We start from the raw sequence: 22,301 nt of genomic DNA on the forward strand, positions 1-22,301 counted from the left end.
TATGCCCAGATGTGCCCCTTCACAGAAAGTAAAAAATAATAAATACTCCTCGCCTCAGTCATCTGGCTCCTCCCATGATCTGCGCTCCCAATCAGCAGCAGCAGGACACTGTGCCACATCGCGCTGCTGTGTAGGAGGAGCAGAGGCTGATTCCCAGCCTGCCCCGCTCCTCCTCCTACACAGATCAGCAGGACCATGTGTGAGGACATCGTGCTGCTGCTGCTGTGGAGCACTGGTGTAGCATACCAAGCCACAGGGGATAGTGAGTGTAGTGGTGGTGAGTTGGTGGGTGTAATGGTTCATTTACTCACGGTTAGCAGAGCCTCCCTGGGCTGGTGTACAGGTGATGGGAAGACGAAATCCTCTAGGGCCCTCTGGTTATAGGGAAGGCCAGCCAGATGTTGGTTAAGGTGCCCTTGATGGTCATGTTTACAGTTCATCAACAAGGTGCATTTGTATGGCATAGGCAATTATTCAGAAGTTGATACAGTGGCAATCCTTGTATCGGGCTTTAGGCAATTGTCAATGGAGGGGTTCTCTAATACCGTTTTTCTTCATGCAATACCTCTGTAATTATCTTAAGTCCCATCTATACTATTTCCTTACTGTATATTGAGCTATTTCTTTAAGACGTTCCCCTCATGGAAGGCAAAAACTCTGCTTATTAATTTGCAGGAAGCGCTCCTGAGGTATTCAGGTTCCACTATATCCTGCAAGGCTTTGCAGTGGATAAAGACAATTCTGCGCACTAACTGTCTATTTGTGTCTGGTACTCCTAAAGTTGCTCCTGGTCACTTTTGCTTGTAAAGTCTATAGGCTTGAATCAGCTCCTACCCTCACTAGGCTTACTTCATTTTAAGACATAGACTTGATGTCTGGTGCTTTGCTCCTGTAAATAATGATCTCTGTACTCCCTTAGTCTGGCCAAAACCAAGGGTAAAAATAGAAGGCTACATGTTGGAGGAGGCCTGTTTCTCTTCCTCCATACACTTGCTTTCTTCCTCACACTTCTTCTAACTAACACTCTTGAAATCAGACTCTGCACTGACTAGACACACCCCAAGCTAAATAAATAAGTGGTGCCAGCACCACCTAGGGGCTAATGAGTGTAATGACAATATCAGCCTGATAAATAGGGAATACTATATATTTAGCAATACATATAATAAATACACAGATGTTTTTAAAGTGGCCCTTTCACACAAATGTGGGACACTGCATACCCCACTGCTAAAATATAAGTCGCCCTCGATGTTTGTACTGATAGAAGCTGTAGATCTCTACTCCATCACCTGAAATACACCAAATACACGCCACTAATACAAATATGGATATAAATATTGTAATGTACTGTCATGACACTTCGTTACCTCCTGCAAATGAAGGGTTATGCACAACAACACATTCTAGGCAAATATATCACATTTATATATATATATCACTTTTTCCTAGTGCATATGGAAATTGTGCGTTGCGATTTTCTTTACTTGACAGTGACAAAAATGGGCGTTGATCTCACATTGGGGCAAGGTAGTCCATGACAAAAGTCCTGAGACAAAGTCCATCCCTGATTTGGGGTATAAATAATTTGTAATCCACATGGAATTAAAGTGCAAAGTTTCTTGATTTGTAAAAGGCTGTGCTTTGCATAGGATTAGGCACAGAAAAGTCTTTCTGGGTACATTTTTCTTGAACCTTGCAGAACATGTGGTTGTTTTAAAGTTCCGGACAACCTGAAAAGGGGGTAAAATTGGAATAAAATTGGTGCAAACAGTGGCACAGGGTTTTAATGAATGATGGAGTCTTTAATAGAGTCCTTTTTATAAAAAAGAGAGGGAGTTCCAAACTTGAAAAGAAAACTAAGAACTTCGGCCCTCAACAATGCTCTTGCTCCTTCTTGTTTCCTTTAAATGAGTAGCCGGCCTACTTTAATTGTAGGGGTCCGGGCTAGACGGAACATCTGTAGAATAGGGGCTTCCAGAATCCCAAGAATCGGGAGATGAACAATCTGGGGTTACTACAGGAACTGTTACCGCCAGATCTCTGAGAAGCTCTGACAGACGTTCTTCAGTACCTCTTCCTTGAGGTTCTTTTGTTTTGGTTTCGTTTTGTCATCTTGTTTCCCTCTTTTAGCTGTCATCTAGTTGCACTGATTGCATCTCTTTATATCCCCTCCCATACTGCATCACTATGCGGTTTATACAACTTCCTGGATTGTGCTCACTGCTAGATGCTACCTGGCTATGAGCTGTGCGCTGCGATTGGCCAGCAGTGCAGCAAGGGACACGCCTCCTACAAGAAATCAGTCAGAGGGAGCGCAGACACCGGAGCCTATACCGGGCGAATGGAGCGGCGCCCAGACTTACTAGTAAGTGCAGGGGGACCCCTGGGCGCCGCTCTGCCCACAGGTATAGTTAGTTTTTCGTTTGTAGAGTAGTGAAAGGTCCTCTTTAAGTCTTTTCCTTTATTTGTGTTTTCCTGTTGGCTTGATTCTAGGTGGCCCTGACTCCCTCCGTATTAAGTGCAGGGAGCCGGTGGTCGTGTCCCCTCACTATTGTAGGGTTTTCAGGTGTCACTCAGTCTAGGTACGAGGGAATGCAATTTTCTATCATTAAGATCTTTGCATGGGCTGAGCAGTCAGGGAGAGCTCTAAGGCTTTTATAGGTCTCACCCATATGTTCCTTAGTTTGGAATCAAGTCAGTTAGATCTCTATTTGTGACTTCTAGTTTTCTGCAACACCATCCGTGACAGGAACACATTTCAGTGGCACAATAGGCAGTTTTAGTTGTCTCCTGACTTCATCAAAGATAGAGGGTTTTTCTAGATCTTTAATAGAGATGGGCTCTGGCCCAACTATGGGTTTCTTATCAATAGGCTCCTGTCATGCCCTGCCCTGTGAGTGATCTGAGAAGGTCTGTCAGACTTGCGGCACGTGAGCCTATCTGACAGATTGCTTTGTTGTGTTGTTCGGCTGGGTCCCACCTCCTCGCAGGTTCTGCTCGTTAGTTAGTGATGCTATTTATCTCCGCCTCTCAATATAGCCCTTGCGGTTTATAGTTTCTTCTGGAGTTCTCTGCTGGTGCTTGGTGGATCTCCTGCTCCCAGTCCATCTTGAGATAAGTCCTCTTTTCTTCCCTTTTGTTGTATTTCCTGGATAGGCCTTAGGAAGACACTGGTTCCTTCATCTCTTGCAAGGAACCGGTTGTCTTATCGCCTGTTCCCTAGCTGAGGGTCTGTTTCAGTTGCAGCAGGGATAAGGTTCCAGTGCATGAACACTTCTACCATTGGGATTTGTTCATGTTGTTAGCAGTGATGGAAAGGCTTAGGGTTTGTCAGGTGGTGACCATTCCCTGTTCCTTAGCTGTGGGGCCTAGCCTGGTGTTTTGTTACCTGTTAGCTGTGTTTGGTTTGCTTTCCTTCCCTCACCTTCCGTGACAGCTCCTCTTCCATCATAGCTGGCACAACTGTGGCAGTAGGTTTGTTAATAGCAACAGAGACAACCTCTGTAGCAAGGGATGTAGACGTCCTCATTTCCTGAGGTTGGACTGGAATGGTCTGGCTGTGAGGAACCACCAGTTGCCGCAATAGCTAGGTACATTCCTGCACTGGGTCAGTCCTGCAGGGTGAGCGAATGTGAGGTCACAGGGGACAGTTAACAGACTGAGGGTTGCTTTTTGGTACTAACAGATTTTATAGGATACCCTGGGCAGGCGTAAAGCAGTGATGGAGAGGCTGGCACTGAGATTCTCTGGGGCACTCTCTGTAAATAGGGACCAGGCCGGATGGTAAGGGAGGTGCCCTGGGTGTTGTAGGTTTAGTCTGCCGGTGGCAAGATCCTTTATAGTTCGTGACGCCAGTGCCGGTAACGGTGGCACACCGATTTATTTTAGGATTAATTGAGGTACACACGGTTGTAGTGAACCAGAACTCTTTTTTACTGAACAGTTCAACAGTTCTTGATAACAGGCAGGCTTCACATAAATGGCAGGCAAAGTCTTTGCAAGATACACAGAGGGAATAAACACTCGCAGATCAGGCTGTACTGTCTTCAGAACCTGTCTGGCTTTCTCCAAGGCCCGTATGCCCTATTGCTGGCTTTATCCTTGGGTAGCGAAACCTTCCTCTGGTATAAATCCTCTTGCTGTAAATATCCTTCTGCCCTTCAGCTTCCTACTTGGCTGGATAAATTTGGCTCTGCTCTGTACTCTGCAAGATGCTAGATATCTTCAGGGGGCAACTTCTTCTCCTGGACGCAAGTTAGGAACCTGGGCTATCTAGCTGCATGTTAGAAGCTGATCTTCAGCTACTACTTGGCTAAAGTCACACTGGCTTCTAACTACACACTCCCCAACTTCACTCACTCTCCCTGAACTGGACCTGACTATATATACTAGGGGGTTCCATAGCTCCCTCTACTGCCTAGGAGGAGGAACTGCACCCCTAACAAGCCTGGTACAGGAGATAACAGGAAAATACACATTAAAAATACCATACAAAAAACAATGACCATGTTCCACAAAAGGTGGGGAACAACGTGACCCAATTGACCCTTGAGCAGTGCCCACATTTACGTAGTGGGACACTACACAGATAGGGACATTGACCTAAACTTGGATGATCTCTGTTTCTTTGAGTGCACCTCTGGATCCCTGGTGGCGATTGCGGGCTGCCACAGGACATTGCCAGTGGCTTATTGGTTCTTACTATGGGTCAGTTGACGCACATATCTGGCATCCAGCGGCTTGGGGGCAGTAGGGTGTACTGGCTCCTCTTCTGATTCTGAGCCGTGCCGGCACTGCTGCCGCTACCCACGGACGCTGGGCTCCCTCTTTCCCTCCTGCTGCCATGAGCCGTGCTGACAAGCGCGGGCAGCAGGTAGCTTAACTGTCTCTTCTACATTACCCTTATGGTTTCATCTACACATCTGGATAGGTTTCCATACCACCAAGTTAATTTCTTTCATACATGTTCCAGTATTTTATTTTGGAGCGCCCCCTTATGGCGTCTCAGGTAGCTGCATGCTGCCCCACGTCTGTAATGTGACAGCATGTTTCCTGTGGTCATAGTAATGCCCTTATGGAGCTAAGCTGCAGTGTAAAGCAGGACAAACAATGTGTCTCTACATCAGTGCATGAAGCTGACACAGAGACACTTACTGTACCTGAGTGCACAGAGCAGGACATGGCGGCATTACACTGTGTTGGTCTGCAGAGCAGAACTGGGGGTTCAGCACTGGAAATGAGGGGTTCACTTCACACCAGAACATACATTACTGACAGCACACTCACTTCTCACCTAAAGTCATTGTTTTCGCAGAAGTCACTCTCATCATCCTCTACAGAGGAATGAAATCCCAACTCCCGTGGCACAGAACAAGCCAACTCAGCGCCCATCAGCGAGACAACGCAGGGCGCTAGTCGGGTCTCCGGCGGGTGCAGAACTAGCCACTGATGATGTACTGAGTAAAGGGGGGCCCCGAGGACAGGACAGAGGAAGCAGGGAGCTGGGAAGCAGAGCCTGAGCCCCAGACAAGAGACTCAAGACAGGAGCGAGAAGTAAGTGTAATTAGGAGGCGGCCTTTTGTCCAAGACTGGGCCCCTTCCTCCAGGGGTCCCATAGCAACTGCCTGGTCTGCCTCCGTTGGAGGTACACCGCTGACTCTATCTCTTAATATTTATATTTTTTCAGTAGAATCTGTATAACCCTCCATGCACACAACCATATCTGTTTTGCGGTCTACAAATTGCAGATTCGCAAAAACAAAAATCTGGACGTGGTCCATGTTGCATCCACATTTTTGCGCACCTGTTGACTTCAAGGGGTATGTGGTCCGGAGATAGTTTCTGTCGATACAAAACGTTCCCCTATCCACAAAATATCTGGGACCACCACTGATCACAGAACTGGATCCTGTGTCCACTTATGAATGAAGGGGCAGGTCCAGCGTGCACAGAGCTACTCTCCATGGGTCTGCTGGGGATAGTCGAGTACAAAGCTCAGCTATTTCCAGAAGTCCCAGAGACACTGAATGAAGCAGAAGGGAACATGAGTGACCTACCATTGCATTTCTTCGGGGACACAGGATCCCCATTCTCATGATCATGGGGGACCCAGCAGTCCCCACCAATCAGTCCCCAACTGTAGGTAGGAGATAAAAAAAATAAGCCTAGCTGTAAAACCAAGAAAGGCCATCAGTATCTGAGCAGCAAGGGTCGGACACCCTGCACCCCCATCCAGTTGACTATGAAGATTCATAAAGAGGCCCAGACACACCACTACTTAATATACACTGACTTCTTTATTAACTGCAAGGTATCAAATGTACAGTAGATGTTCTCATGAGAAGTCAGGGCACTGGTCTTAAATGTGGCCCTGTTGATGATGGGCCTTTGACTCATGATGAGTCGGGCCTTCAGCACTCAGGAGAGGAAAAACCCCAGTGGAGGTAACCTCTAGGGAGCCATGGCTGAAGGACTGCCCTTCCCCTAGGCGGTGGAAAACCGGTGAATGTCAAGTAGGTTGACTTCTGCAGAGACCAAGCCTGGAATCTGCCTTTGATGCAGCAGGAAACTCACGTCTTTGGTGAATACATCCGTCTGCGGAAAGTCCGGTAAATGACAAGTCCAGTGATGAATGCAGAGACCGAGCCCGGAATCTGCCTTTGATGCAGCAGGAAACTCACTTCTTTGGTGAATACATCTGTCTGCGGAAAGTCCGGTGAATGTCAAGTCCAGTGGTGAATGCAGAGACCAAGCCTGGAATCTGCCTTTGATGCAGCAGGAAACTCACTTCTTTGGTGAATACATCTGTCTGCGGAAAGTCCGGTGAATGTCAAGTCCAGTGGTGAATGCAGAGACCAAGCCTGGAATCTGCCTTTGATGCAGCAGGAAACTCACTTCTTTAGTGAATACGTCTGTCTGCGGAAAGTCCGGTGGGTGACAAGTCCAGTGGTGAATGCAGAGACCAAGCCTGGAATCTGCCTTTGATGCAGCAGGAAACTCACTTCTTTAGTGAATACGTCTGTCTGCGGAAAGTCCGGTGGGTGAGCGCAGAGACCGAGCCCGGAATCTGCCTCTTGCTGAAGTGCAGGTCATCTGATCCTGACATGGTGGCCACCATGTCGCTGACTTGTGGTAGAGTCATCACCTCCAGCTGTATCCCATATTCATTGCAGGGACACAGTGAGACCCCCGCTCTGGTACAGTGATCTGCAGATGCAAAAAATATAATTATGACTGAACATAGAAGAATGGAAAATGACATGTAAGTGTCACACAATTTACTGTATTAAACTTGGGCCCATGTTTATAACAGCGATACCAACGCTCATCAATGTCATTGACTGTTTTAGCTGTTATTCTTGTTCTGGGACCCACTGCTGTATCCAACATAAACAGAATACACCTTATAATCGTGAAATTATTTATTTTCATATATTTTTGGAGCTCAGGAAGGTTTAGAGCTCAGTTTTCCGGATACAAATCACCAAAACCCCTGCTTTCTTACACACTTCCATAGTTACAATTCTGGGAGCCATTGCTCAAGGTGATCTACATATCAAGGTCAATGGGAGCTCCCCCTAGTGGCGACTGTAGGCAGTTAGAATTTTATCATTCTTATATGCAATGTATCAGGCGGTTTGGTTGATTTTTCACTAACGTCTACTGCTCTGCTCATCTTAGTGGAGAATCTAAACCCTAAATTATTCTGTGTCATAGATCACATTACATTTGATGACTCCTGTAACAAGGATCTTACCTTATTTAGGGCTCTTTTTGGTTCTTAAGGCCAATACCTTCTAGCAGGGGTCACTGGTGAAGATCAGGAGATGGTTTCTTCTGCACCTCATGTTGTCTCAGACCTCTGATGATCCGATCTGCTGCAATTGCCTTCCTAACCCCAGGCTGTTTTCATTTCCAGTGGTGACCAGTGGATACCGCTGTGTCCAAATTATACAGAAAACAATATCAATATACACAACGAGGATACAATTAGGCTACACCCCGTCCCCATAAATAGGTATAACTATAGACACAGCAAAGTTATGGGGCCCATAGGCTCAAAGGCCAATGTTTGTGGGGTGCGATTACCCCAAACATTTGGTGTTGTCTAAGTACTTTCTACACATACATCTATTATCACATGAGAAGACATTATTACAATCAGTACACGGAAATGATCAAACTTAGCATAGTCACTGGTTACTTACCGTTGCCAACAAGTCTGTGGGTTGTAGACCTGTGCCATGGGCCAGCGGTTGTAATCTGGGATTGGGTAGAGACTGCAGCTTTGGTGAAGTAGAGTATCCAGGTCTGTTTCGGTAATATCAGGCTTGTGGTCAGGGCGATCTCTTGGCCCATCATAGACTCCACATGTCATGAAAGACATGGAGTCGCTAATTGACCTTTTTGGGAAAGCCTGTGATCCTGCCATTCTGCAGGCAGGATATTAGATGGTCTCTCATCACGTCGTGCTGGAAGATCGCCGTGGGTTCACCGTCATCTGCCAGAAACTCAAAGGCAAATGCTATGGCGAACACCCCACAGTCATAGGTGTTTCTCTGCTGATCCACGTTGAGACATTTTAGATTTTTCAGGGGCTCATTGACCACTACACTGTAGATGTTATTAATCTGCTGGCAAACAGATAGAGGCAATTTGCTGGTCTTGATGCTGTCGGCCACTAGGATGTCGCCATTTTTGAAGCAGGTGGTCAGCCAGTGCACCCTGTCCTCGTCATAGTGGATTTGTACGGCCTTCTTTAGCACACTGTACCCTGGAAATAGAATAGCAGCGGCGGGCTGCAGGCCATCAAAGTCCCCAAACTGATTCTGCAGGAGATCCTGGGCCTGATTAATGATGTCATCATCCAGCATGCCTTCCTGGCCGCTGCTCTTCAGGATAGATAAGTGCTTTGGAGACAAGTTGTTCTGTGCTCTCCAAGTATAGGCCATCTCCACTTGTGATGTTCCCAGCTCCGGGCTTCCTACATCTTTGGTAGATGGAGCGGACATGTTTTCTGCCGCAGCTCTTTTGGCTGGTGGAAATGTCCCGGACTGACTGTCATTGGAGGTTGGTGCTTTCCGTTTAAGACTGGCTTTGGAAGCTTCACCAGATGCCTTCAAAAGGTCTTCAGCAGACTCAGCCATTTTCTTGTCCGATGTTTTAAGGGTCTCAAAATTTAAAGAGACATCATCCTTCTTTGCTGTGTGTTGTTTTTGACGAGTCTTTCTATTACATGGTCGCTTACAGCTCTTTGGTGTTTTTTTAGAAGGTGGTGCTTTGTGGACAAGGAATGGCTCCACAGTATCAGCATCCCGAGGTCTTTTTTGTGGGGGTTCCCCACTTTCAGTTTTTTCTCCCAGGGACATGCCTTGTGGTATTAGGGGCCCCTCATGTGCAACTTTTGGATCAGCAGTTGGTGTCTTCTCAGCTATGTCATGGCGGATGACGTGGTTTTTACGTCTTAAGGCAACTGACCTGAAGAAGCTCCTGACCTGTGTCATGATGGTTGATTTCTTGGCCAGGAAGCTGGAGTTCCTCATCAGAGTCCTCCATTTTTGATTCAGTTTCCTGAATCGGGTCAGAAGGAATGAGCCAATCGACATGCAGGATGAGAGAGAGTTGACCAGCAGCCGCCGATCAACATACCGCAGACGCCTATGAATCCTCATGGCGTCCAATCTTCTTTCTGAAGTTGTGTGTATCCAACATGGAGTCACACCTTCACAAATCCATCATTGTGATGTCATCCAGTGACATCACAGCTGTAGGCCCAGTTCTAGAACATTCTATGCAAATGTGGTGACATCACAACACTCCGCCAGGAAGAAGGCCAGATTATTTTAATATGTTAATGAACTAAGATATATGGATAGTGTTTGTTTAATGGATGCAGATTTTCAGTTTTCAATACATTGATTTTTACCTTAACAGTAAATTTTCTGCTTCACATTTTTAGTTTGATTTGGTGGCTGATTTCTTTTCTATTCTGTTTAGTTCCAAAACTTTATATAGATCTTTATATTATATGAAAAACTCTAATCCTTTAAATAAAATTACTGAATTTGAGTCGCAGATGCTGCAGAACCTCTTTTCTGAAAAGAAAGGAAGAGATTCCGTCCACCGTTCATTGCTTGGATAAGGCCTCGTCCTTCTCATCAGAAGGTCTGCAGGAGGTGAGATGTGTATTTTTGCAGCGGATGGATACGGTATCCTCATCTATTTGAAAAAGTTTCTGTTCACTTGTTTGAATTATTCACTGAATTGTCAGGGTTTGTGTTTCTTGATTTGCACATAGTGACACTAAGCTGTGGATTGGTGCAATCTCAGCTGCTTTTCATTTGGGCGTCTGACGTCACCAGTGAATCACCTGTATACCTGCTATACAAGATGGTATTGAACACTTGTATGTAACCCTTGTTGATGAAGGCTGCTATAGCCGAAACGCGTCATAAGACATACTATTATCACTGAATAAAAAGTATATCCTTATTTACAATTGACGACTGCTGGGATTTCCTTTTGAATTAGACGTGGAGTTTCGCTCATTCCCGCTGCAGCGCATACACAAGGTCGAGTGCCGGCTGATATACCCCACACAGTAGTGTCCCCCACGCTGCCCCCACACAGTGGTGTCCCCCATGCTGCCCCCACACAGTATGTCCCCCACACTGCCTCCCACACAGTGGTGTCCCCCACGCTGCCCCCACACAGTGGTGTCCCCCACGCTGCCCCCCACACAGTAGTGTCCCCCACGCTGCCCCCCACACAGTAGTGTCCCACACACTGCCCCCACATAGTGGTGTCCCCCACACTGCCCCCCCCCACACAATAGTTTCCCCCATGCTGCCCCCCACACAGTGGTGTCCCCCACACTGCCCCCCACACAGTAGTGTCCCCCACACTGCCCCCCACACAGTAGTGTCCCCCACACTGCCCCCCACACAGTAGTGTACCCCACACTGCCCCCCACACAGTAGTGTCCCCCGCACTGCCTCCCACACAGTAGTGTCCTCCACGCTGCCCCCACACAGTAGTGTCCCTTACACTGCCTCCCACACAGTAGTGTCCCCCACACTGCCCCCCACACAGTAGTGTCCCCCACACTGCCCTACACACAGTAGTATCCCCCACGCTGCCCCCGACACAGTGGTGTCCCCCACACTGTTCCCCACACAGTAGTGTCCCCCACACTGCCCCCCACACAGTAGTGTCCCCCACGCTGCCCCCACACAGTAGTGTCTCCCACACTGCCCCCCACAGAGTAGTGTCCCCCACGCTGCCCCCACACAGTAGTGTCCCCCACGCTGCCCTCACACAGTAGTGTCTCCCACACTGCCCTAGGGGGAGCTCAGGACTGATGACTGCCTGTACAGTGCGCTCCTCTGCTCCCCCTAGTGGTGGCTGTAGGAAGCTACAATTTATCATTTTATTCTAAGGCTTTGCAGGGGATTTGGAGCTCTGTATGAGGAAAGCTGATCTCTGTCTGACTGCTATAAAGATATATGAAGAAGTTATAAATGGTTCTTCAGGACTTCCATATTACCACCCTTAGGACCGGCCATCAGTGTGTGATCACGAGGGTCCTACACCTGGGAGAACATTCACTGCCTTTATCAGATCTGTGACTAAGTCTCTTTTATGGGTTAACAGATCGCGCTATGATTTCTTCAATTCTGGACGAGTACAGGATTGGAGCAGGCCGCACTTCTCTGGAGGTAAGTGGCTTCATTGTAATCTGGCCCTTTGTCCTATCAGCCATGAGGAGTGGTAAGTGGTCACTTACTGTATTCTCTTCTCTTTAGGACATCTACTGCCTCCAGCACTGCATCTATGGCCTGACACCCTTCTTAAGTGAGTATTTTTGGTAATAAGACTCGACTATGAAAACTTGATCTGATCTCGAGGTTTAGACTGATCTGAAGTAAACTCATGATCTGGTTGTCTTCTCCCTGCAGCTTATCCCCGCACCGTGGAGGAGAGAGACCAACAACGTCTCATCTACTCCATGAGATTCCTCCCATCTCCAATCTTCAAGATGGAGGTGAGTGATCCTACTGCCTGTCATAATGTCCTCTAGATTCTTCCATGTTCTATCTATAGATGTGAAGGTTTTATAGGAACGTCTCATAGAAGAGTGACTGAATCTGTTCTCAGCGCCTCATGCCGACCAACCCAGAAGCTCAGAGGAAATACCTGCCTTTTCCACTGGAGAAAGAAGATCCAGAGCCGGCATTGATGATGGCAAGCCAACTGTGCGAAGACCTGCCGGTGGAGAAGGCCAAGAGAGAGCGAGAAAAGGCAGAGACATCCCGGGAGCAGCAGGATGAAACGACTGAGAAGAAGTCTGCAAAGGAGCAGAAAAAACAACAGAGGATGGTGAAACTGGATGTAAAGAGCAAGAACCTGAGAAGAGTTCAGCATCAGCCTGGAAGAAGACAGAAGATCCGCCAGCCAACCACCTTCCAGTATGTCAACACCAACCTGAGAGGAAAGAAGAACATCCTCTGGACCATCCTCTTCAAACCATTCTGCCGGTGAAGGATGGTAAGGAGCTGTAAGACCACCAGCAGCAACCAAATAAAAAAAATATATTCATAGTCATCAAATATTAATATTTAGGCAATAGTAATAAGCTGAAGAGTAGTTATTTAGTCATAAATATATAATAATAGTAAAAATAAATAACATCATAAATATAATTAGTAAACTTAGAAATAGGGATCACCAACTTTGATCCAGGGTTCTAGGACTGATCGCCTTTTCCCGGGGTCGAGAAGGAATTTTTCCCTTGTGACACGAATTGCCCGAATGTGTCCAGGGGTTTTCGACTTCTTATGGATCAACTACTTTAGGAATAAGGATCTAGTTAATGGTAATAGTAAAAGTAAAAATAAAAATATTAGTAATAATAATATTAATATTCTTAAATGCAGTATTTTGGTTAATTAACTATAGTAATAAATGATACCAGCAATTAGGGGGCTTGATCCAGGGTTCCAGGACTGATCGCCTTTTCCCGGGGTCGAGAAGGAATTTTCCCCCTGTGACACGAATTGGCCGAATGTGTCCAGGGGTTTTTCGCCTTCTTCTGGATCAACAACTTTAGGGATAGGGACCTAATTTATACTAAAATATCAGTAGAAATATTAGAAATACAGTAATATAGTAATTGCAGTATTTAGGTTAATTAACTATAGTAATAAATGATAACAGATGTCAGGGGCTTGATCCAGGGTTGTAGGACTGATCGCCTTTTCCCGGGGTCGAGAAGGAATTTTTCCCCTTTGACACGAATTTGCCGAATGTGTCCAGGGGTTTTCGCCTTCTTCTGGATCAACATCTATAAGGATAGGGATCTAGGTTATAGTAATAGTAAAATATCATTAGTAATAATATTATAGCACTAATAAGTCAGGATAATATAGTAGGGATAGCAGTAGTATAATAAGGGGAATAATAGTAATAATTCTAATAGTATAGTATATACTAAATAATAATAGGATAGTCATTAGTGTTAGTGTAGGGACCCACTTGAAGGAGGTTGCCTTGACGTGGCAAGTGGGCTTATACATTTTGATAACAATGTATACTAAGAACCTCCTGTCCATGGTTATAGCAGCAGTAGATGGCAGGACAACAGGTGGATGAGCACTTCGTGGTGTTTCTACTACACTTGTCACATTGTAACAGATATCAGGAGGTTTGATCCAGGGTTCTAGGACCGATCGCCTTTTCCCGGGGTCAAGAAGGAATTTTTCCCCTGTGACACGAATTGGCCGGATGTGTCCAGGGTTTTTTGCCTTTTTCTGGATCAACAGATTTAGGGCTAGGGACCTAATTTAGGGATAGGGATCAGGGGGCTTGATCCAGGGTTCTAGGACTGATCGCCTTTTCCGGGGTCGAGAAGGAATTTTTCCCCTGTGACACGAATCGGCCGGATGTGTCCAGGGTTTTTTGCCTTCTTCTAGATCAACAGGTTTAGGGATAGGGACCTAATTTAGGGATAGGGATCAGGGGGTTTGATCCAGGGTTCTAGGACTGATCGCCTTTTCCGGGTTCGAGAAGGAATTTTTCCCCTGTGACACGAATTGGCTGAATGTGTCCAGGGGTTTTCACCTTCTTCTGGATCAACAGGTTTAATTATAAGTATCTCATCGGACTAGACTGATGATAGCAGTGGTGCACCACCAATGAGGCCAGGTGAGGAGATCGCCTCAGGCAGAACCAGGTAGAGGCAAGAGGGGGGCAGCGGAAGGGCAATGGGCAATGGGCAATGAGCGCTTTCATTGTGGCAAAGGGAAAGGTTAAGAAATTGGCATGGGGGGGGGCGCTGTTTATGTTTTCACCTCAGGCAGCAGAAAGGCTAGGTGCACCCCTGGATGATAGTATAGTAATATTAGCGTAGTAATAAGAAGCATAGTAATATTAGAGTAGTAATAAGAAGCATAGTAATATTAGAGTAGTAATGATAAGTATAGTATTATTATAGTAGTAATAATAAGAGGTATAGTAATGTTAGAATAGTAATATGACGCATAGTAATATAAGAGTAGTAATAATAAGTATAGTAATATTAGAGTAGTAATGATAAGTATAGTAATATTATAGTAGTAATAAGAGGTATAGTAATATTAGAATAGTAATATGACGCATAGTAATATTAGAATAGGAATAAGAAGTATAGTAATATTAGAATAGGAATAAGTATAGTAATATCACAGTAATAAGAAGAAGCATAGTAATATTAGAGTAGTAATAGGAAGTATAATAATATTAGAATAGGAATAAGAAGTATAGGAATATTAGAATAGGAATAAGAAGTATAGTAATATTAGAGTAGTAATGATTAGATTGTGATCATTTAATAATGGGAAGAATAGTAATATTTTGCCAAAATAAAGGACTAATTATCTTCACTACTTCGTGTTACCTCCTTTACTCCACATTTTCCAGTATTTAATAGAATCCTCGTTTCTATTGGATCTCATTACACATTTGAGTACATGTGGGGCATAGATCACTAAAATGTTGCTGATTTTGGCGTACGCCTCATTTGTGGCCTTTGTCCGATTTATGCTTTTGGAAGTAGAGTAGATGATCGCGGAGGGAGGCAGTGAGGAGTGGCATCCTTATTGTGTAGAGGAACACAAGGTGGCATTTTTTGTGTAGAGAAACACTTGGTGGCATCCCTATTGTGTAGAGGACCACTAGGTGACATTTCTATTGTGTAGAGGAACACTTGGTGGTATTCCTATTGTTCAGAGGGACACTAGGGGACATCCCTATTGTGTAGAGGGACACTAGGTGGCATCCCCGTTGTGTAGAGAGACACTAGGTGGCATCCCTATTGTGTAGAGGGACACTAGGTGGCATCTCTATTTTGTAGAGGGACACTAGGTGACATCTCCATTGTGTAGAGGACCACTAGGTGGCATCTCTATTGTGTAGCGGAACTCTTGGTGGTATTCCTATTGTTCAGAGGGACACTAGGTGACATCCCTATTGTGTAGCAGGACACTAAGTGAAATCCCTATTGTGTCGAGGGACAGTTGGTGGCATCTCTATTCTGTAGAGGGACACTAGGTGGCATCTCCGTTCTTTAGAGGGACACTAGATGTCATCCCTATTGTGTAGAGGCACACTAGGTGGCATCTATATTGTGTAAAGGGTGTGGGTTTTCGCTCTGGTAGATAGGGTAAGCGGGTGCAGTACAGGCAGGGCAGTCTTAAATATTGATTGGACCCTGGGCAAGAATTTACTTGGGCCCCCTGGATCCCACCTTCCCACACCCTAGCAGGCAATCATGCCCTCCACCACAACACACACACACACACACACACAAAAAGTTATATATACAGTACAGACCAAAAGTTTGGACACACCTTCTCATTCAAAGAGTTTTCTTTATTTTAATGACTATGAAAATTGTAGATTCACACTGAAGGCATCAAAACTATGAATTAACACATGTGGAATTATATACATAACAAAAAAGTGTGAAACAACTGAAAATATGTCATATTCTAGGTTCTTCAAAGTAGCCACCTTTTGCTTTGATTACTGCTTTGCACACTCTTGGCATTCTCTTGATGAGCTTCAAGAGGTAGTCACCTGAAATGGTTTTCACTTCACAGGTGTGCCCTGTCAGGTTTAATAGGTGGGATTTCTTGCCTTATAAATGGGGTTGGGACCACCAGTTGCGTTGTGGAGAAGTCAGGTGGATACACAGCTGATAGTCCTACTGAATAGACTGTTAGAATTTGTATTATGGCAAGAAAAAAGCAGCTAAGTAAAGAAAAACGAGTGGCCATCATTACTTTAAGAAATGAAGGTCAGTCAGTCCGAAAAATTGGGAAAACTTTGAAAGTGTCCCCAAGTGCAGTCACAAAAACCATCAAGCGCTACAAAGAAACCTTCTCACATGCGGACCGCCCCAGGAAAGGAAGACCAAGAGTCACCTCTGCTGCGGAGGATAAGTTCATCCGAGTCACCAGCCTCAGAAATCGCAGGTTAACAGCAGCTCAGATTAGAGACCAGGTCAATGCCACACAGAGTTCTAGCAGCAGACACATCTCTAGAACAACTGTTAAGAGGAGACTGTGAATTAGGCCTTCATGGTAGAATATCTGCTAGGAAACCACTGCTAAGGACAGGAAACAAGCAGAAGAGACTTGTTTGGGCTAAAGAACACAATGAATGGACATTAGACCAGTGGAAATCTGTGCTTTGGTCTGATGAGTCCAAATTTGAGATCTTTGGTTCCAACCACCGTGACTTTGTGCGACGCAGAAAAGGTGAACGGATGGACTCTACATGCCTTGTTCCCACCATGAAGCATGGAGGAGGAGGTGTGATGGTGTGGGGGTGCTTTGCTGGTGACACTGTTGGGGATTTATTCAGAATTGAAGGCATACTGAACCAGCATGGCTACCACAGCATCTTGCAGCGGCATGCTATTCCATCCGGTTTGCGTTTAGTTGGACCGTCATTTATTTTTCAACAGGACAATGACCCCAAACACACCTCCAGGCTGTGTAAGGGCTATTTGACCATGAAGGAGAGTGATGGGGTGCTGCGCCAGATGACCTGGCATCCACAGTCACCGGACCTGAACCCAATCAAGATGGTTTGGGGTGAGCTGGACCGCAGAGTGAAGGCAAAAGGGCCAACAAGTGCTAAGCATCTCTGGGAACTCCTTCAAGACTGTTGGAAGACCATTTCAGGTGACTACCTCTTGAAGCTCATCAAGAGAATGCCAAGAGTGAATGTGAATGACTGTAAATACTTCCAGTTCTGAAGACTCCAGCAGCTCAGGATCAGTGCTCTGGGCAGCTGGGCTCAGGGCTGGAAGTGGGCACCGCTCTGCAGTTCAGGAAGGATACCGGGGCTCGGCTCACCCTAGCTTTGCAGTGCCTCGCGTGACGTCACGGCACGCGGCGTGTGCAAAGGGCAGGGGAAGTCGGGAGGAGGGGCAAGCAAGTACTGTATTTTTCGCCCTTTAAGACACCTGTTTCCCCATCATGCGGCTCTCTGCCCTCCAGCATGGCACCAAGCCTCAGATCCGAAAAACAGAGACATCTCTGCTGAGCCCAGCTGCCTATTTAAGGACACCCAGGTGCTGACAAAACTCGGACAGGCACTTAAACTCCGGTCTGGTATTTGACCTCACCTGGCTGGAAACCAGCCCAGCCGTACATGCTTGGAAGAAAATACCTGCCTTGTCAGAAGGGAAACTAGGTGGCATCCCTAATGTGTAGGTGGACACTAGGTGGCATTCCTATTGTGTAGCGAGAAACTAGGTGGCATCCCTATTGTTTAGCGTAAGACTAGGCTGCATCCCTATTGTGTAGAGGGACACTAGGTGGCTTCCCTATTGTGTAGAGGGAGACTAGGTGGCATCCCTATTGTTTAGCGTAAGACTAGGCTGCATCGCTATTGTGTGGCGGGAGACCAGGTGGCATCCCTATTGTGTAGCGGGAGACCAGGTGGCATCCCTATAGTGTGGCAGGAGACCAGGTGGCATCCCTATTGTGTGGCGGGAGACCAGGTGGCATCCCTATTGTGTGGCGGGAGACCAGGTGGCATCCCTATTGTGTGGCGGGAGACCAGGTGGCATCCCTATTGTGTGGCGGGAGACCAGGTGGCATCCCTATTGTGTGGCGGGAGACTAGGTGGCATCTCTATTGTGAAGCGGGAGACTAGGTGGCATCCCTATTCTGTAGCAGGACACTAAGTGGCATCCCTATTTTGTAGCGGGACACTATTTGGATCACTATTGTGTAGCGGGAGACCAGGTGGCATCCCTATTGTGTAGCGGGACACTAGGTGGCATCTCTATTGTGTAGTCAGACACTAGGTGGCATTCCTATTGTGTAGTGGGAGATTAGGTGGCATCCCTATTGTATAGAGGGAAACTAGGTGGCATCTCTATTGTGTATCGGGAGACTAGGTTGCATCCCAATTGTGTAGAGGGACACTAGGTGGCATCCCTATTGTGTAGAGGGACTCTAGGTGTCATATTTATTGTGTAGAGGGACACTTGGTGGCATCCCTATTGTGTGGAGGAAACACTAGGTGGCATATTTATTGTGTAGAGGGACACTAGGTGGCATCCCTATTCAGTAGAGGGACACTAGGTGGCATCCCTTTTGCGTAGAGGGACACTAGGTGGCATCCCTTTTGCGTAGAGGGACACTAGGTGGCATCCCTATTGTGTTGAGGGGCACAAAGGATGCCTCCTTTGTGCCCCTCAACACATTAGGGATGCCTCCTTTGTGCCCCTCAACACAATAGGGATGCCGCCTAGTGTCCCTCTACGCAACAGGGATGCTGCCTAGTGTTCCTCTACACAATAGGGATGCCACCTAGTCTCCCCCTACACAATAGGATTGCCGCCTAGTCTCCCCCTACACAATAGGGATGCCGCCTAGTCTCCCCCTACACTATAGTGATGCCACCTAGTCTCCCCCTACACAATAGGGATGCCGCCTAGTGTTCCTCTACACAGTAAGGATTCCACCTAGTCTCCCCCTACACAATAGGGATGCCGCCTAGTCTCCCCCTACACAATAGGGATGCCACCTAGTCTCCCCCTACATAATAGGGATGCCGCCTAGTCTCCCCCTACACAATAGAGATGCCGCCTAGTGTCCCTCTACACAATAGGGATGCTGCCTAGTCTCCCCCTACACAATAGGGATGCCACCTAGTGTTCCTCTACACAATAGGGATGCCGCCTAGTCTCCCCCTACACAATAGGGATGCCGCCTAGTCTCCCCCTACACAATAGGGATGCCACCTAGTGTTCCTCTACACAATAGGGATGCCGCCTAGTCTTCCCCTACACAATAGGGATGCCACCTAGTCTCCCCCTACACAATAGGGATGCCGCCTAGTGTCCCCCTACACAATAGGGATGCCGCCTAGTGTCCCCCTACACAATAGGGATGCCGCCTAGTCTCCCCCTACACAATAGGGATGCCGCCTAGTCTCCCCCTACACAATAGGGATGCCGCCTAGTCTCCCCCTACACAATAGGGATGCCGCCTAGTCTCCCCCTACACAATAGGGATGTCCCCTAGTCTCTCCTACACAATAGGGATGCCGCCTAGTCTCCCCCTACACAATAGGGATGCCGCCTAGTCTCCCCCTACACAGTAGGGATGTCACCTAGTCTCTCCTACACAATAGGGATGCCGCCTAGTCTCCCCCTACACAATAGGGATGCCGCCTAGTCTCCCCCTACACAATAGGGATGTCACCTAGTCTCTCCTACACAATAGGGATGCCGCCTAGTCTCCCCCTACACAATAGGGATGCCGCCTAGTCTCCCCCTACACAGTAGGGATGTCACCTAGTCTCTCCTACACAATAGGGATGCCGCCTAGTCTCCCCCTACACAATAGGGATGCCACCTAGTGTTCCTCTACACAATAGGGATGCCGCCTAGTCTTCCCCTACACAATAGGGATGCCACCTAGTCTCCCCCTACACAATAGGGATGCCGCCTAGTGTCCCCCTACACAATAGGGATGCCGCCTAGTGTCCCCCTACACAATAGGGATGCCACCTAGTCTCCCCCTACACAATAGGGATGCCACCTAGTCTCTCCTACACAATAGGGATGCCGCCTAGTCTCCCCCTACACAATAGGGATGCCGCCTAGTCTCCCCCTACACAATAGGGATGCCACCTAGTCTCCCCCTGCACAATAGGGATGCCGCCTAGTGTTCACTTGAATGGGTCCGCAATCCGGACGGTCTGGTGCAGAACATTGGCCCGGAACTCCACGGAAGCAGCTTCACGGTATTACGGTGACTATGAGAATTTTTTACATGACAATAGTGTGAGGGACACACTTCAAAAAAATATCAGCCCCCTTCAGGAATTACAACCACAAAGCACATAAAATTGGCTGTAGGACATTTATCAATAAACTTTATTTATAAGAGAAGCTCTTATAAACAGCACCCCTGTTTCACATAAGAGGGCGTGTCTCACGGTTGAATCATGATAGCCACGCCCCTTCTCGGCGGTTCAGCTTTCATCGTTTTGACCACGCCCCTCCACGGTAGCTCCTCCCTTGTATGAAAAGCGCGGACTTTTCTCCCCCGTAGCTCCTCCCAGTTCCCTAGACACCGCCTTCTCTCTGTGTTCACGCTGCTCGGTGACGTCACTTCCCGCGGCAGCCAGTGTGAAGGTTCGGTTCCGGAGGAAGACTTCCGGACCGTCACCCCGGCAACCGGAGATAGGAAAAGAAGTACCGGGAAGAAAACGAAACCGGGAGGTAGAGGAGAGAGCGGGACCGAGCAGCTGCCGGTAGGGTGAGCTCTTGTATCACTGAATGCACCATGCAGGGGCACGTGTGTGTACACTGGGGGCCATTCAGTCGGTACCTCCCAGACCGAGGGTCCTGTACATGTACCTATTCATACACTGCGGTAATGGCGCGTTAATACGACTAGGTGCCAGATTACCACATTTTCCCGGATTATCGGAGTGTAATATAATTCTAATTGTAAGGATTCTGGATTATTTTGCAGGTTTTATGCCTGAAACAAGTACCGGATTAAAGGAATTGTCCAGAATTTTCTTTGTGGTGCCCCATTGGACGATGTGACATATCATGTTGGCTCGCTGAGCCTGTGGAGGTAAGTGTACTTACCTGCTCCCCGCTGCTGGCTCCTTAAATCCACCGCTGCCTTCAATTTGGCCCGCAAGGACGGCTATCCCTCGTCTACGCCAAACGTTTTTTAGCGGGTGCCAGAAATAAGCAGCGGGAAGCAGGAACGTATACTTACCTTCACAGGGGGTAGCCATCATTTGGTAAAAATCTGGAGACCCCTTTAAGCCTTCGTAGTGACAGGTCACATGACCATCGCCCAATGGTTGCGGACTGCACAGGTGACATAAACCCCTGCAGAAGCCGTCTGATGAAGCCAGTGACGTCATGTACAACGGTCGCACGACCTACAGTACCAAGCACTGCCACTATACAATGGATGGCGCTGTGCTCGGTACGCTGCCAGTAGGCCGCGGTATCAATCTACCCCATGCCTGCTCCTCGGTGTTCCCTATGAAAATGGGACCCGCTTCTTTATATACTGAGTATTGAGCCCCTGGCCTCTCGGATTCGGACGAACCCAGACATCACGGGCATTTTTGCAGACGATGTCCTTTTTAACGTTAACGAACCCAATTATCTCTCTCCCGAATTTGCGCGCCGCCATAGGCACCTATAGTAGGCTATCAGGTTATAAAATAAATAATACAAAAACGGAAGCATTACCCCCTAAATATACCCCCACAAACCCTCTCAGCCTTACAACACTCGTATAAATACTCCTGGTAAAACCGCTCTCTCGGAGGGGTATTCCCATCACCACTTTCATACTTGCCTGCGTCCAGCGCTACGTTCACTTCCTGGATTCGTCTGGGCCGGCCACGCTTGCGCAGAAGACTGAAGTCCTGAACGCGCAATGTCCTGAACGCGCACGCCGCCGCGGTGACTTATTCCTTGCCTGTATACTGGCCAGAAAGAAGTCATCATGGCGCATGCGCGGCCAGGACATTGCCCAGCCGGGAGAAAATCTTCAGTCTTGCAAGCGCCCCCCAGCCGGATTCGACAGGTGAGAGGGGTGGCCGTAACCCGGGGAGACAAAAGACAACAATCAGGTAAGAGGGGGACTTATTTTCTCAAAAAGGGTGGGAATTGGGTAAAAAAAAATATTTATAAAAATGATCACTGTCAAATCTTTACCAGATGTAACAGTGATCATTGTGATGGGAATACCCCC

At 47.2% G+C, this 22,301-nt stretch overlaps 1 protein-coding gene across 2 annotated transcripts in view; it reads left to right on the plus strand.

Annotated features, from left to right (window-relative positions):
• The first annotated feature begins 20,673 nt into the window (after positions 1-20,673).
• SETDB1 (SET domain bifurcated histone lysine methyltransferase 1) overlaps positions 20,674-22,301 on the plus strand; it is a 31,220-nt gene continuing 29,592 nt past the window's right edge. Inside the window, exon 1 of one of the 2 annotated variants that reach the window (XM_044273979.1) lies at positions 20,674-20,828. The gene's annotated coding sequence lies outside the window, so the exon portion shown is untranslated. The remainder of the gene's footprint in view (positions 20,829-22,301) is intronic. The other variant, XM_044273978.1, reaches the window with a different exon arrangement.

The sequence above is a fragment of the Bufo gargarizans genome, unplaced genomic scaffold (assembly GCF_014858855.1).
Source record: "Bufo gargarizans isolate SCDJY-AF-19 unplaced genomic scaffold, ASM1485885v1 original_scaffold_1370_pilon, whole genome shotgun sequence".
Taxonomy (NCBI): domain Eukaryota; kingdom Metazoa; phylum Chordata; class Amphibia; order Anura; family Bufonidae; genus Bufo; species Bufo gargarizans.